Consider the following 14617-nt stretch of genomic DNA (forward strand, 5'->3'; position numbering starts at 1 on the left):
GGGGAAACAGACATATCCAGATATATGGGATTCTGTAAAATCCATCTGATCAAAAACGTAAAAGGATTTATTTTCTCTTAACAGCCCCCGTTTTCAGCAGGTCCGATCATCCTTCTGAAGCGTATAGGGGGCCTCCCGACTGCCAGAATTGTCTTGCAGCATCTTTCTCCTCTCTCCCCATTGAAAATGTGAACACGCAACCGAACTTAGTGCTCCTGTATATAGGAGGTAGGGATTTACACCAAGAGAAGTGATCTCCGTCGGACCACTCAAAACATAAGATCATTCAGATTTCGGTATTCACACTCGTGTTCTTATGGTTTGTTCAAGGGTCTTATAAATTAGATTTCTCCATTTAAACCACAACATGAATTGGTGTTATAGACTTAAGGGCCTTTTACACATAGCGACGCACCAGCGATAACGATAGCGATCCGACCAGGCATAGATCGCTGGTGTGTCATTACGTGATCGCTAGATAGCTTTCAAACTGTCCAATCTCGTCAACGACTCTAGACAGATCAGCGATCTGCATAGCGACCTCGTTGGTCGTTGAGGTGTGTATGATGATGGATGCATGTATCTGGTGACTGACTCATTTGAAACCCCTACCCTTTGTTGTGCCTGTTAGGGTCTTGTGGTTAGAGTCAGCGCCTGTCAGAGGCTAGGCTTTATGCCACAATGCTTCCAGGTCAGAACCTCACGTAGCGCCATATTGTGCCATCCAGCACAAGGCACATAAGTACCGCATCTACTGCGGCGCCGAGTGCTGGTGAGTCTAGAGGGACTCCGACCCTGTGTCTTGGGGCAGAGTCCTGTGACTTTACACCAACGCTCACTTCGCCAAGCTCTGAGCTTAACAGGCTTCGGCATTTATATTCAGCGGTAGTGCGGCTCTGTGAGTCAACAGAGTCTGCCTCATACACACCGGGTAACGTTAATCCGCGTGCATTCATTTATTATACGCCATATAGTGTCTGCCATTACTGAGCAGCAGTTACCATCTCTGCACGGTGGACCCCGGGCTGCGAACGCACCTAAATACCTTCTACTTTATTTGGTGCGTTCCGTCAGCCCCTAACAATTGGTGTCTGCTCCTCCACAAAACGTAGCATCCAGGGAAATAATATTCTGGAGCTATTTCTATTGGACAAAGAGACATCCAAATATAGTGTAAAACAGTAATAGAAAAAAAAAATGATGAAAGCCAGCTTACCGGTCTGAAGAAACTCCCCTGGCCAACTTATGTCCAGCATGGATCGTGGTGAGCAGCCACAGCAATCATCAAGCGAAGAAAGGAAGAATCCAGCTCAAGAGGGAGTAGGCAAAAATAGGATAAACCTTTATTGGACAAACTTAAAATATCCAAAACATAGCACACACCTGGCACACCAGTGATGGCGATCAACACGTTTCAACTAAAAAGTCTTGCGCAAGACTTTTTAGTTGAAACGCGTTGATCGCCGCCACTGGTGTGCCAGGTGTGTTCTATGTTTTGGATATTTTAAGTTTCTCAGTTATTTATCTGATTCAGTTATATAGCGCCCTTAATTCCACAGCACTTTACATTATCATTACTCTCGCCATTGGGGCAAACAATTTAGATTCCCTGTCTGCATGTCTTTGAAGTGTGGGAGGAAACCCACGCAAACACGGGGAGAACATACAAGCTCCAAGTTGTCACATATATACAGTATATTATATGGCTTAAGCCATGCTCTAGCCAGCGGACCTGTGCTGTACATGTGAACACACAGCCATAGGTGTAATGTGACCTATCATCCTGACATCACAGCTGCAGGACTGGTGGTGATCACTGGAGAGGCCACACAGCTATCATGAGGCATAGATGTGAACTAACATTTGCACTATTTCAATGCTGGTTAGTAAATGTGACCTAAACAATGTATCCGCCTTTAGAGACCACCTCCATTTTTTTCTGTAAGTTACTAATTTTAGCTACTAGAAAGGTTGAAACTTTTGTCAAAATATCATACGTCTTTTGTATAAACTACTTACAGGAAATGTTCTATTAGAAAATTAACTATTGTTTTATTGAGGTTTTCATGTTACAGTTATTTTTTTTATTTGTATAATGATTTCAGATCTTTTTAGGCTATGTTCCCATGATCAGTAAGTAGCGCTTTGTACGCAGCGTATTTTCGCTGTGTTCTAATCACGCAGGTAAATCTGCATGTGTTCACTGAACAATCCAATATATTTATATTGTGGAAACTGACATGCTGTGGCTCGTAAACCCATGCCACGGGTGAGTTTACGCAGCTTCAAATAGAAGCACAGTGGGCATGGGATTTCTATAAATCCCATCCACTGTACTTGTGGTGTACAATGCAACGTTTTTAACGCAGCAAAAGTGCGCGCCGTAAAAAATGTTGCTATCCCTGATCGTGGGCACATACCCTTATACATATTTTTTAAATTCTCCATATCAATATTTATGTTAAAAAAAAGATCTTACAATTTACACACAGGCCTAATACTAGGATTCACAATTCTTGCTTTAGATCTTCTTAGAAGTCTCATTATCTTCACAGACAGGATTAAAATGACTGATAACTCTCTATACAGTAGATAACAGTGTCCATTTTTCACAATAGGAGATATCACAGCTCACCTACTCCTCCTGTACACCTCTACATAAGGTAGATAACACAGGATCCACCATTCACAATAGGTGATGTCACGGCTCACCTCCTCCTGTACAATGACTGATAACACATCTATATACAGTAGATAACACAGGATCCACCATTTACAAGCTCACTTCCTCCTCCTGTATAATGACTGAAAACATGTCTATATACAGTAGATAACACAGGATCCACCATTCACAATAGGTGAAGTAACAGCTCACCTCCTCCTATACAATGACTGATAACACGTCTATATACAGCAGATAACACAGGATTCACCATTTACAAGCTCACTTCCTCCTCCTGTATAATGACTGATAACACCTCTATATACAGTAGATAACACAAGATCCACCATTTACAATAGGTGATGTCACAGCTCGCCTCCTCCTCCTGTACAATGACTAATAACACCTCTATATACAGCTCTGTTCCTCATCCACCATTAACAATAAACTTTACATACTTCAACAATTCCGCAGAGTCTGAGTCTATTTTTTATTTGTTGGTCTGTTTTGTTTCTGTTTGCCATTATGGGCTTGATTTTTGTAATCCAGATATTTGCGGCCAATTTATTATTTGCGAGTTTTTAAATAGTTTAAGATTTTGTTCTCAATTTCATCCCTTTGGAACATTTTTCTTTTTGTTAAAAGATTAAAGTTGCATGCAACATTTTAAAGGATCATGTGACTTTATGTACAATAAAAAAAGGCAGAAAAAAAAAGATGAGAAAGCATTTTATCTTAAAAACCATGAATTCATGTTCACTATTTTGAAGAATTTAGTGCTAAAAACAACAACAAATATCACAAGTCAAAAAAGGGGTAAAAAATAGAAATGATGAAGACCCTTGAAGAGGTTGTCGACTACTTTTACATTGATGGTCTATCCTTAGGTCATCAATTTGTGATAGGCCGTGGTCCGGCGCCTGGGACACACGCCAATCAACTGGCATCGGTGGCAGCAGTAGTGGCTGGAAGGACTTGCTTGCGGAGCTGACCGTCTACTTGTAGTGGCCTGCAGGGTACTACACATCCACCTCCTATACAAATCAATAGGAGGAGGATGTGCAGTAACAAGCCCTGGCCACTACAAGTAGACGGCCAGCTCCACAATTAAGTACATGCGTCTGCCGCCACCAATAAAAGCTGATTGGGGTCCCAGACCCCGGCCGATCACACATTGATGACCTATCCTAAGGATAGGTCATCAATGTAGAAATAGTGGACAACCTCTTTAACCCCTTTCTGACATCAGACGTACTATCCCGTACATGGGACCCGGGCCCCTATGCCCATGGACGCGATAGTACGTCTAGCGTGATCAGCGGCGCCCACGTGTTGAGCGCCGCTGATCGCGGCCGGGTGTTAGCTGTTTATCACACCTGACACCCGACTCAATGTGTCAGGGGCGCTCATGGACCGCCCCCGACACGTCAACCCCTTGCACACCGCGATTAAACACGATCGCGGTGTATCGGGAGGTTAAAGGGAAGCATCGGCAGGGAGGGGGCTCCCTCCGTGCTTCCCTGAGCCCCCCACAGCAGCGCAATGTGCAGCGCTGCTGCGGGGGGCTCTTTCCCTGCAGGTCCCCGGATCCAAGATGGCGACGGGGACCTTCGGGGGCCTGCAGGGAGCTGGCTTCCTCAGTGCCTGCAAAGTGCAGGCAAGGAGGAAACCTGCACACTGCCTGTGACAGATTGCTGATCTGTCACAGTGATCAGTGATCTGTCACAGGACAATGATGTCCCCCCTGGGACAACCTAATAAAGTTAAAAAAAAAAAAAAAAAAAAGTGTAAAAATAATTTTAAAAAATTGCTAAATAAATTTAAAAAAATATAAATATTCCCTAATAAATTCATTTTTTGGAAATAAAAAAAAATTGGTATTATTGGTAATATTTGGTATCGCCGCGTCCGTAACGACCTGCCCTATAAAACTGTCCCATTAGTTAACCCCTTTAGCGAACCCCTTAAATAAAAATAAAAAACGAAGCAAAAAATAATGATTTATTATCTTACCGCCAAACAAAAAGTGCAATAATGCGCGATCAAAAAGACGCATATAAATATCCATGGTACCACTGAAAATGTCATCTTGTCCTGCAAAAAACGAGCCGCCACACAGCATCATCAGAGAAAAAATAAAAAAAGTTATAGCTCGCAGAATAAAGCGATGCAAAAATTATTTTTTATATAAAATTGTTTTTATTGCATAAAAGCGCCAAAACATAAAAGACATAAATGAGGTATCTCTGTAACCGTAGTGACCTGAAGAATAAAACCGCTTTATCAATTTTACCGCACGCGGAACGGTGTAAACGCACCCCCCAAAAGAAATTAATGAAACGCTGGTTTTTGTTCATTCTGCGTCCCAAAAATCGGAATAAAAAGCGATCAAAAAATGTCACGTGCCCGAACATGATACCAATAAAAACGTCAACTCGTCCCGCAAAAAATAAGACCTCGCATGACTCAGTGGGTCAAAATACGGGAAAATTATAGCTCTCAATATGTGGTGATGCAAAAACTATTTTTGCAATAAAAAGCGTCTTTTAGCGTGTGACGGCTGCCAAAAATAAAAACCGCCATAAATAGTAAATCAAACCCCCGTTATCACCCCCTTAGTTAGGGAAAAATAATAAAATTAAAAAAATGTATTTATTTCCATTTTCCCATTAGGGTTAGGGCTAGGGTTAGGGCTGAGATTAGGGTTAGGGGTGTGTTGCGGTTACGGTTGGAGTTAGAATTGGGGGGTTTCCACTGTTTGGTCACATCAGGTGCTCTCCAAACGCAACATGGCGTCTGATCTCAATTCCAGCCAATTCTGCATTGAAAAAGTCAAATGGTGCTCCTTCCCTTCTAAGCTCTGCCATGCGCCCAAATAGTGTTTTACCCCCACATATGGGGTATCAGCCTACTCAGGACAAATTGCAAAACAACTTTTGGGGTCCTATTTCTCCTGTTGCCCTTAGGAAAATAAAAAATTGGGGGCAAAAATATCATTTTTGTGGGAAAAATGATTTTTTTATTTTCACGCCCGGGCGTTATAAACTTCTGTGAAGCCCTTGGGGGTTGAAAGTGCTCACCACACATCTAGATACGTTCCTTAGGGGGTCTAGCTTCCAAAATGGTGTCATTTGTGGGGGGTTTCCACTGTTTAGGTACATCAGGGGCTCTCGAAAGGCAACATGACACCCGCAGACCATTCCATCAAAGTCTGCATTCCAAAACGTCACTACTTCCCTTCCGAGTCCCGACGTGGGCCCATACAGTAGTTTTCTCCCACATATCGGGTATCAGTGTACTCAGGACAAATTGGACAACAACTTTTGGGGTCCATTTTCTCCTGGTACCCTTGGGGGAAAAAAAAAAAAATGGGGACTAAATGATCATATTTGTGGAAAAAATAAGATTTTTTTTATTTTCACGCCCGGGCGTTATAAACTTCTGTGAAGCACTGGGAGAGTTCAAAGTGCTCACCACACATCTAGATAAGTTCCTTAGGGGGTCTAGTTTCCAAATTGGGGTCACTTGTGGGGGGATTCCACTGTTTAGGTACATCAGGGGCTTTCCAAACGTGACATGGTGTCCAATCTCAATTCCAGCCCAAAAAGTCAAATGGCGCTGCTTCCCTTCCAAGCTCTGCCATGCGCCCAAATAGTTGTTTACACCCACATATGGGGTATCAGCGTACTCAGGACAAATTGCACAATAACTTTTAGGGTCCTGTTACCCTTGGGAAAGTAAGAATTGAGGGTGAAAAGATCATTTTAGTGGAAAAAATATGATTTTTTTTAAATGTACCGCTGTACGTTATAAACTTCTGTGAAGCCCTTGTGGATTTAAAGTTCTCACCACATATCTAGATAAGTTCCTTGGGGGGGTCTAGTTTCCAAAATGGGGTCACTTGTGGGGGGTTTCCACTGTTTAGGTACATCAGGGGCTCTCCAAATGTGACATGGCGTCCGATCAGAATTCCAGCCAATTTTGCATTGAAAAAGTCAAACGGCGCTCCTTCCCTTCTGAGCTCTGCCATGCGTGAAAACAGTGGTTCCCCCCACATATCAGGTATCGGCGTACTCAGGAAAATTGCACAATAACTTTTCCAGTCCAATTTCTCCTTTTACCCTTAGTAAAATAAAAAAAATTGAACCTGAAATATTTTTTTTGTGAAAAAAAGTTAAATGTTCATTTTTTTTTTAAATATTAAAAAAATTCCTGTGAAGCACCTGAAGGGTTAATAAACTTCTTGAACGTGGTTTTGAGCACCTTGAGGGGTGCAGTTTTTAGAATGGTGTCACTTTTGGGTATTTTCTATCATATAGACCCCTCAAAATGGCTTCAAATGTGATGTGGTCCATAAAAATAAAATGGTGTTGTAAAAATGAGAAATCGCTGGTCAACTTTTAACCCTTATAACTTCCTAACAAAAAAAAATTTTGGTTCCAAAATTGTGCTGATGTAAAGTAAACATGTGGGAAATTTTACTTATTAAGTTTTTTGTGTGCCATATCTCTGTGATTTAAGGGCATAAAAATTCAAAGTTGGAAAATTGCGAAATTTTCAAAATTTTTGCCAAATTTCCGTCTTTTTTCACAAATAAACGCAAGTTATATGAATGAAATTTTACCACTAACATGAAGTACAATATGTCACGAGAAAACAATGTCAGAATCACCGGCATCCATGGAAGCGTTTCAGAGTTATTACCTCATAAAGGGACAGTGGTCAGAATTGGAAAAATTGGCCCGGTCATGAACGTGCAAACCACCCTTGGGGGTAAAGGGGTTAAAGCTCATTTAGACCTCCGTGCAAATCAGTCGAAGATCAGACCAAATGCACGAACTGGCCGCAGGTGTCATGATCCAGACCGGGGTTGGAGTCTTTTTTTTTCCCGGTCTGGTCATGAAGGAATTGCTTTTTCAGCCTCACTCTGGGTTCAGGTTTGCTATTTATCACCATTACTGCTTCCTGCAGGCGATGTCGATTATAGTTTTGCCTAGGGCTGCTGTAGCTGACTCTTATTGCTCTGATTTGTCCTCCTGCGTTCTCAGTCTTAACCTGTGTCTCTGTTTTCCCCCATTCCCGTTTTGACTGTGTTCCCCTTTAGTGTATTGACCTCCCGGTTCTGACTTGGCTTGTATCCTGACCTGCTCCTGCCTTTTGTCTTTTGGCTTATCCACTCCTGATCACTACTGACCTTCTCGGCTTGCCTCTGACCCTGAGATTGTTTATTCCACTTTGTACTGCGCTACAATGTGTTGGTTGACTCGGCCTGTTTGACTAATCTGCTGCCACCTGTGGTAGCCTGGCTCCTGCATTAAAAGCCTGCTCTGTTTGGGTGCAGTTCTGCATCCACTCTACTGCCATCTAGGGGAGCCTGCACCTATCAACATTGCAGCAGCCTGACAGCAGTTCCTCCAACCTGAGAGTGACAGCTTCATAGAAATATATGAAGCTGTCACGTTTGGGTTTGTGGACCCACAGCCAATCCGTTCATTGTGGTCTGATCTCAGACAGATTTTCACATAGGTGTGAGTTAATCTTAAAAGTGAGATTTCAGTCCGGCACTACTTTTTCATGGATCAAGTGGCACCACTTACGATAAGGTGATAATGGTCAGGTAAAACGTGCCATTGATCATTGATGCAGTGCAACCGTAATGTCCCAACTTTGTACACCTGTACATAGCAGTTCCATTGATCTGCTTTCATAGTGTAAACGTATCATTTTATTACTATTATGGTTGTATTCCCATGAACATATTTTCAATTTGAAATTAAGATTTGTTGAATCCCACATGAAGAGATTTTTCACAACGCTAAGGCTGTGTTCACACACAGCGTTTTTTTAGCAGTATTTTTAGCAGTTTTGACAATAAAACCGCTAAAAATAAGCTTCCCATGCATTTCTATGCATTTTGCACTTTTTGTGTATATTGATGCGTTTTTTTACCGCAAAAAAACGCATCGCGGTAAAAAATCGCAGCATGCTCATTAATTTCGCGGATTTTTCCGTGTTTCTGGCTTTTTCTATGCGTCTAGAAAATGCGCGGGAAAAAAGCGCATCAAAACGCGCTGAAAAAAAGTGCGGTTTCTGGGAAGGGAGTCAGGTTTTTCAGCAGAAATTTTCTACTACGTGTGCACTTAGCCTTACTGTGGTTTTCGGATGCTGCTATGCAGACTTTGACCTATGCATGTTTTATATACTTCCTGCACCAGGGATATCTACAGTGTGGATTTCTGGTCGCTGCACAAGTACAGGGTGAAAGCAAAGTGTCTGAATGAGTTTCATTATATTTTTTTTTTGAACAGACATCAATCTGAAAGTGAGGATCTTTTAAGGAGATCATTCATATAATGAGTCTGTGACTTGTGAAAATAGATTAAATAACTTCCTCTGTCATTGAAAAGATAGTGTGAGGTCAAGTGGTTACAGGAAAAGTAATTTCCTTGGTTGCTTATTGAACTCTAGGATGTGAACTGCTGGGGTCAGATGCCTCCTAGAACCTACATCTGTGTGACCATGTGTGCAATTATTATCTCCAACTATGCCAGGACAGACAAGTGATGTATTATAAAATGGGTTTTTAAAAGTCAATGCCTGTGTTAAATTCACATACATCTGTGTACCATTCTGCAGCACATACCCATTATGTTATTTTTATATAGACTTATCAATCACAAAATTAAACTACATCATCAGGCATTTTTTAATGTGGAGGACATGTAATAAATGTATTAACAGAGGTTAATGAGAGACATAATGTCACATACAGTCATGGCCGAAAGTGTTGGCACCTCTGAAATTCTTTCAGAAAATTAAGTATTTCTTCCGGAACATGATTGCAATTACACATGTTTTATGATAAACTTGTTTATTTCCTTTGTGTGTATTGGAACATCACAAAAAATAAACACAGAGGGAAAAAAAGGCAAATTGGACATCATTCCACACTAAACCCCCCAAAAATGGGTAGGATAAAATTGTTGTACCTTTCCAAATTGTGGGTAATCAACTTTGTTTCAAGTATGTGATGGTTGTTCAAACTCACCTTTGGCAAGTAACAGGTGTGGGATATATGAAAATCACATATGAAATCATATAAAAAGGGAAAAAGCTGACTCAATCTTTCATTGTGTATCTGTGTGTACCATATTAAGCATGGAGAACAGGATAAAAAAAAATATGGTCAGACAATCCGCTCTGCAAATCCTCCATTGCATGTTACAAAGCTCCATTTGGTGAGTGTATTACTTGCAATTGTTATCTGCACACCGGATAATGCACTATTGCGCTATTTCTCTTTTACAGCAATCTAAAGGCCCCTTTACATTTAGCGTTGCCCCAGCGATCCCGACCACGATATGACCCGGTCAGGATCGCTGGTGCATCGCTAAATGGTCGCTAGTGAGCTTACACACAGGAAGATCTCACAGCGATGCAGCAGCGATCTAGCGGTCGTTACTTACCTTTCAGACGAGGCGATCCTGACGTCCTCCAGTTCGCGTCCACTCGTCACTCATCGGCGCCAGCAGGAAGCGCTCGACGAGAAATGGAGCTGCGCGATCAGCGATAACCAGCGGGGGAGCCAGTCGGAGGTAAGTATCACACATAGCGATAATGCTAGCGATATCGCTGCTGCGTCACCAAATCGGTGATGCTTTAGCGATATTGCTAGCGATATCGCTATGTGTAAAACCCCCTTAAGCATGGAGAACAGAAAGAGGATAAGAGAACTGTCTGAAGACATGAGAACCAAAACAAATGCATTTGACTAGACATATGGAGGGATATTATTGTCTCCCACTGGTTCTCTGATGAACCTTGTAAGATACAGGGGGAAATGAGTTGGGACAACTACAATTTCTAAGGGACAACTAATGATAAGTATCCTTGCTTCTAGCTAAGAGTGTTTTTCATATTATTGGGCATGTCTATGCAGATGCCAAATTGTGGGAAATGCAGAACAATGGAAATAATGGATTATTTTGTATGGCCTAAGGTGTATCTCACAAAATTAGAATATCATCAAAAAGTTAATTTATTTCAATTCTTCAATACAAAAAGTAAAACTCCTATATTATATAGAGTCATTACAAACAGAGTGATCTATTTCAAATGTTTATTTTTGTTAATGTTGATGATTATACAGCCAATGAAAACCCAAAAGTCATTATCCCAGTAAATTAGAATACTTTATAACACCAGCTTGAAAAATGATTGTAAAATCCGAAATGTTGGCCTACTGAAATGTATGTTCAGTAAATGCACTCAGTACTTGATTGGGGCTCTTTTTGCATCAGTTACTGCATCAGTGCGGCATGGCATGGAGGCGATCAGTTTGTGGCACTGCTCAGGTGTTATGGCAGCCCAGGTTGCTTTGATGGCAGCCTTCAGCTCGTCTGCATTGTTGGATCTGGTGTATCTCATCTTCCTCTTGACAATACCCCATATATTTTCTATGGGGTTAAGGTCAGACGAGTTTCCTGGCCAATCAAACACAGTGATACTGTTGTTTTTAAACCAGGAATTGGTACTTTTGGCAGTGTGGACAGGTGCCAAGTCCTGCTGGAGAATGAAATTTCCATCTCCAAAAAGCTTGTCGGCAGATGGCTGCACTGACTTTGGTCTTGATAAAACACAGTGGACCTACACCAGCAGAAGACATGGCTCCTGAAACCAGTATTGACTGTGGATTAGACCTTGCAAATCAAGGTCCCAGAGTCTAGAGGAAGAGTGGAGAGACAGACAATCCAAGCTGCTGGAGGTCTATTGTGAAATTTCCACAATCAGTGATGGTTTGGGGAGCCATGTCTTCTGCTGTTATAGCTACACTGTGTTTTATCAAGACCAAAGTCAGCGCAAGCCATCTACCAGGAAATTTTAGAGCACTTCATGCTTCCGTCTGCCGACATGCTTTTCGGAGATGGAAATTTCATTCTCCAGCAGGACTTGGCACTTGTCCACACTGCCAAAAGTACCAATACCTGATTTAAAAACAACAGTATCACTGTGCTTGATTGGCCAGCAACCTCACCTGACCTTAACCCCATAGGGAATCTATAGGGTATTGTCAAGAGGAAGATGAGAGACACCAGACCTAACAATGCAGACAAGCTGAAGGCTGCAATCAAAGCAACCTGGGCTTCCATAACCCCTCAGCAGTGCCACAGGCTGATCGCCTCCATGCCACGCCGCATTGATGCTGTAATTGATGCCAAAGGAGCCCCAACCAAGTATTGAGTGCATTTACTGAATATACACTTCAGTAGGCCAACATTTCGGATTTTAAAATAATTTTTTCAAGCTGGTTTTATAAAGTATTCTAATTTACTGAGATAATGACGTTTGAATTTTCATTGGCTGTAAGCCATAATCATCAACATTAATAGAAATAAACACTTGACATACGTCACTCTGTTTGTAATAACTCTATCTAATATATGAGTTTCACTTTTTGTATTAAAGAACCAAAATAAATTAACTTTTTGATGATTTTATAATATTGTGAGATGCACCTGTTTATATCTAGGTGACACATCTTTATATCTTATAGTGATTCATTAGAGAAGGTACCTGGTTCATTATATACAGTATGCCTTGTGTTGTTTTACGACAGGGGGAGAGGACAACTCATGCTCTTTCTACTATGATGATATGATACTTCCATATTGTTGGAAGTATTGATACAGGACCATGACTGTGGAACACATGAAGTATTGGGAAAATATTTTATATCATAACAGCGGTGCTCCCTATATTATTTTAGGAGCTTGTGCTATATCTATTGCATATCAATTTGATCAGTAGAAATATCTTTATTTCACACACTCATGCTATACAGTATGTCTGTGTCCCTCTCTTTGTTTAAGAATGGGGTGTATCTCTAGGAGTCCCAAGGGTTATAGACGTTGAGCGGGGGTAACATTCCAATGAACATTAGGGTGCTGGCCTCTGAAAATAGGTGGAGTAATTGGATGGGATAATAAGGTAATTGTAACCCGCTTTTTTTCCCCACTTATTAAAATTTACTCAATCCGTGAGATACATACTAACTGATATTCCTTGAATTGAACTTTCAGGGCACTCTACATAGTGCAAGTAATTTTTTTTTGGAAACTTGTGTTCATCAAATATACCTGACATACAGTTCTGGCCAAAAGTATTGACACCCCTGCAATTTTGTCAGATAATACTCAGTTTCTTCCTGAAAATGATTGCAAACACAAATTCTTTGTTATTATTATCTTCATTTAATTTGTCTTACATGAAAAAACACAAAAAGAATTGTCCTAAAGCCAAATTGGATATAATTCCACACCAAACATAAAAAAGAGGGTGGACAAAAGTATTGGCACTGTTCGAAAAATCATGTGATGCTTCTCTAATTTGTGTAATTAACAGCACCTGTAAGTTACCTGTGGCACCTAACAGGTGTTGGCAATAACTAATCCATGTCAACTGGCTGCAAGTGTGATTTAAAGTTGACTCAACCTCTGTCCTGTGTCCTTATGTGTACCACATTGAGCATGGAGAAAAGAAAGAAGACCAAAGAACTGTCTGAGGACTTGAGAAACCAAATTGTGAGGAAGCATGAGCAATCTCAAGGCTACAAGTCCATCTCCAAAGACCTGAATGTTCCTGTGTCTACCGTGCGCAGTGTCATCAAGAAGTTTAAAGCCCATGGCACTGTGGCTAACCTCCCTAGATGTGGACGGAAAAGAAAAATTGACAAGAGATTTCAACGCAAGATTGTGTGGATGTTGGATAAAGAACCTCGACTAACATCCAAACAAGTTCAAACTGCCCTGCAGTCCGAGGGTACAACAGTGTCAACCCGTACTATCCGTCGGCGTCTGAATGAAAAGGGACTGTATGGTAGGAGACCCAGGAAGACCCCACTTCTTCCCCCGAGACATAAAAAAGCCAGGCTGGAGTTTGCCAAAACTTACCTGAAAAAGTCTAAAACATTTTGGAAGAATATTCTCTGGTCAGATGAGGCAAAAGTAGAGCTTTTTGGGAAAAGGCATCAACATAGAGTTTACAGGAGAAAAAAGAGGCATTCAAAGAAAAAAACACGGCCCCTACAGTCAAACATGGTGGAGGTTACCTGATGTTTTGGGGTTGCTTTGCTGCCTCTGGCACTGGACTGCTTGACCGTGTGCATGGCATTATGAAGTCTGAAGACTACCAACAAATTTTGCAGCATAATGTAGGGCCCAGTGTGAGAAAGCTGGGTCTCCCTCAGAGGTCATGGGTCTTCCAGCAGGACAATGACCCAAAGCACACTTCAAATAGCACTAGAAAATGGTTTGAGAGAAAGCACTGGAGACTTCTAAGGTGGCCAGCAATGAGTCCAGACCTGAATCCCATAGAACACCTGTGGAGAGATCTAAAAATGGCAGTTTGGAGAAGGCACCCTTCTAATAACAGGGACCTGGAGCAGTTTGCCAAAGAAGAATGGTTTAAAATTCCAGGAGAGCATTGTAAGAAACTCATTGATGGTTACCGGAAGCGGTTGGTCGCAGTTATTTTGGCTAAAGGTTGTGCAACCAAGTATTAGGCTGAGGGTGCCAATACTTTTGTCTGGCCCATTTTTGGAGTTTTGTGTGAAATGATCAATGTTTTGCTTTTTGCTTCATTCTCTTTTGTGTTTTTTCATTTAAGACAAATTAAATGAAGATAATACCAAAGAATTTGTGATTGCAATCATTTTCAGGAAGAAACTGAGTATTATCTGACAAAATTGCAGGGGTGTCAATACTTTTGGCCACAACTGTACATGTGTGTCTTTTTACCCACTTTTCCCCTTATTGTTTGTGTTGTATTAAACTATAGACAGAAAGTTTATTAGGTTACTCAGGGATATCGACGTGGAGCGGGGTTGCCATATCGCCGACATTGGGTGCCAACACATGCAGCCAGAGAGGGCAATTTACAGGGAACTCTAGGTAAATG

The 14617-nt window shown here is 41.3% G+C and overlaps 1 long non-coding RNA gene across 1 annotated transcript in view; it reads left to right on the forward strand.

The window, feature by feature from the left end:
• The window catches only part of LOC141092317 (uncharacterized), a 97656-nt gene that overhangs the window by 719 nt on the left and 82320 nt on the right, over window positions 1-14617 (forward strand). The gene's annotated exons all lie outside the window — the stretch shown is intronic.

This window comes from Dendrobates tinctorius, unplaced genomic scaffold (assembly GCF_039654945.1).
Source record: "Dendrobates tinctorius isolate UK_male_01 unplaced genomic scaffold, ASM3965494v1 ptg000059l, whole genome shotgun sequence".
Classification (NCBI taxonomy): Eukaryota; Metazoa; Chordata; class Amphibia; order Anura; family Dendrobatidae; genus Dendrobates; species Dendrobates tinctorius.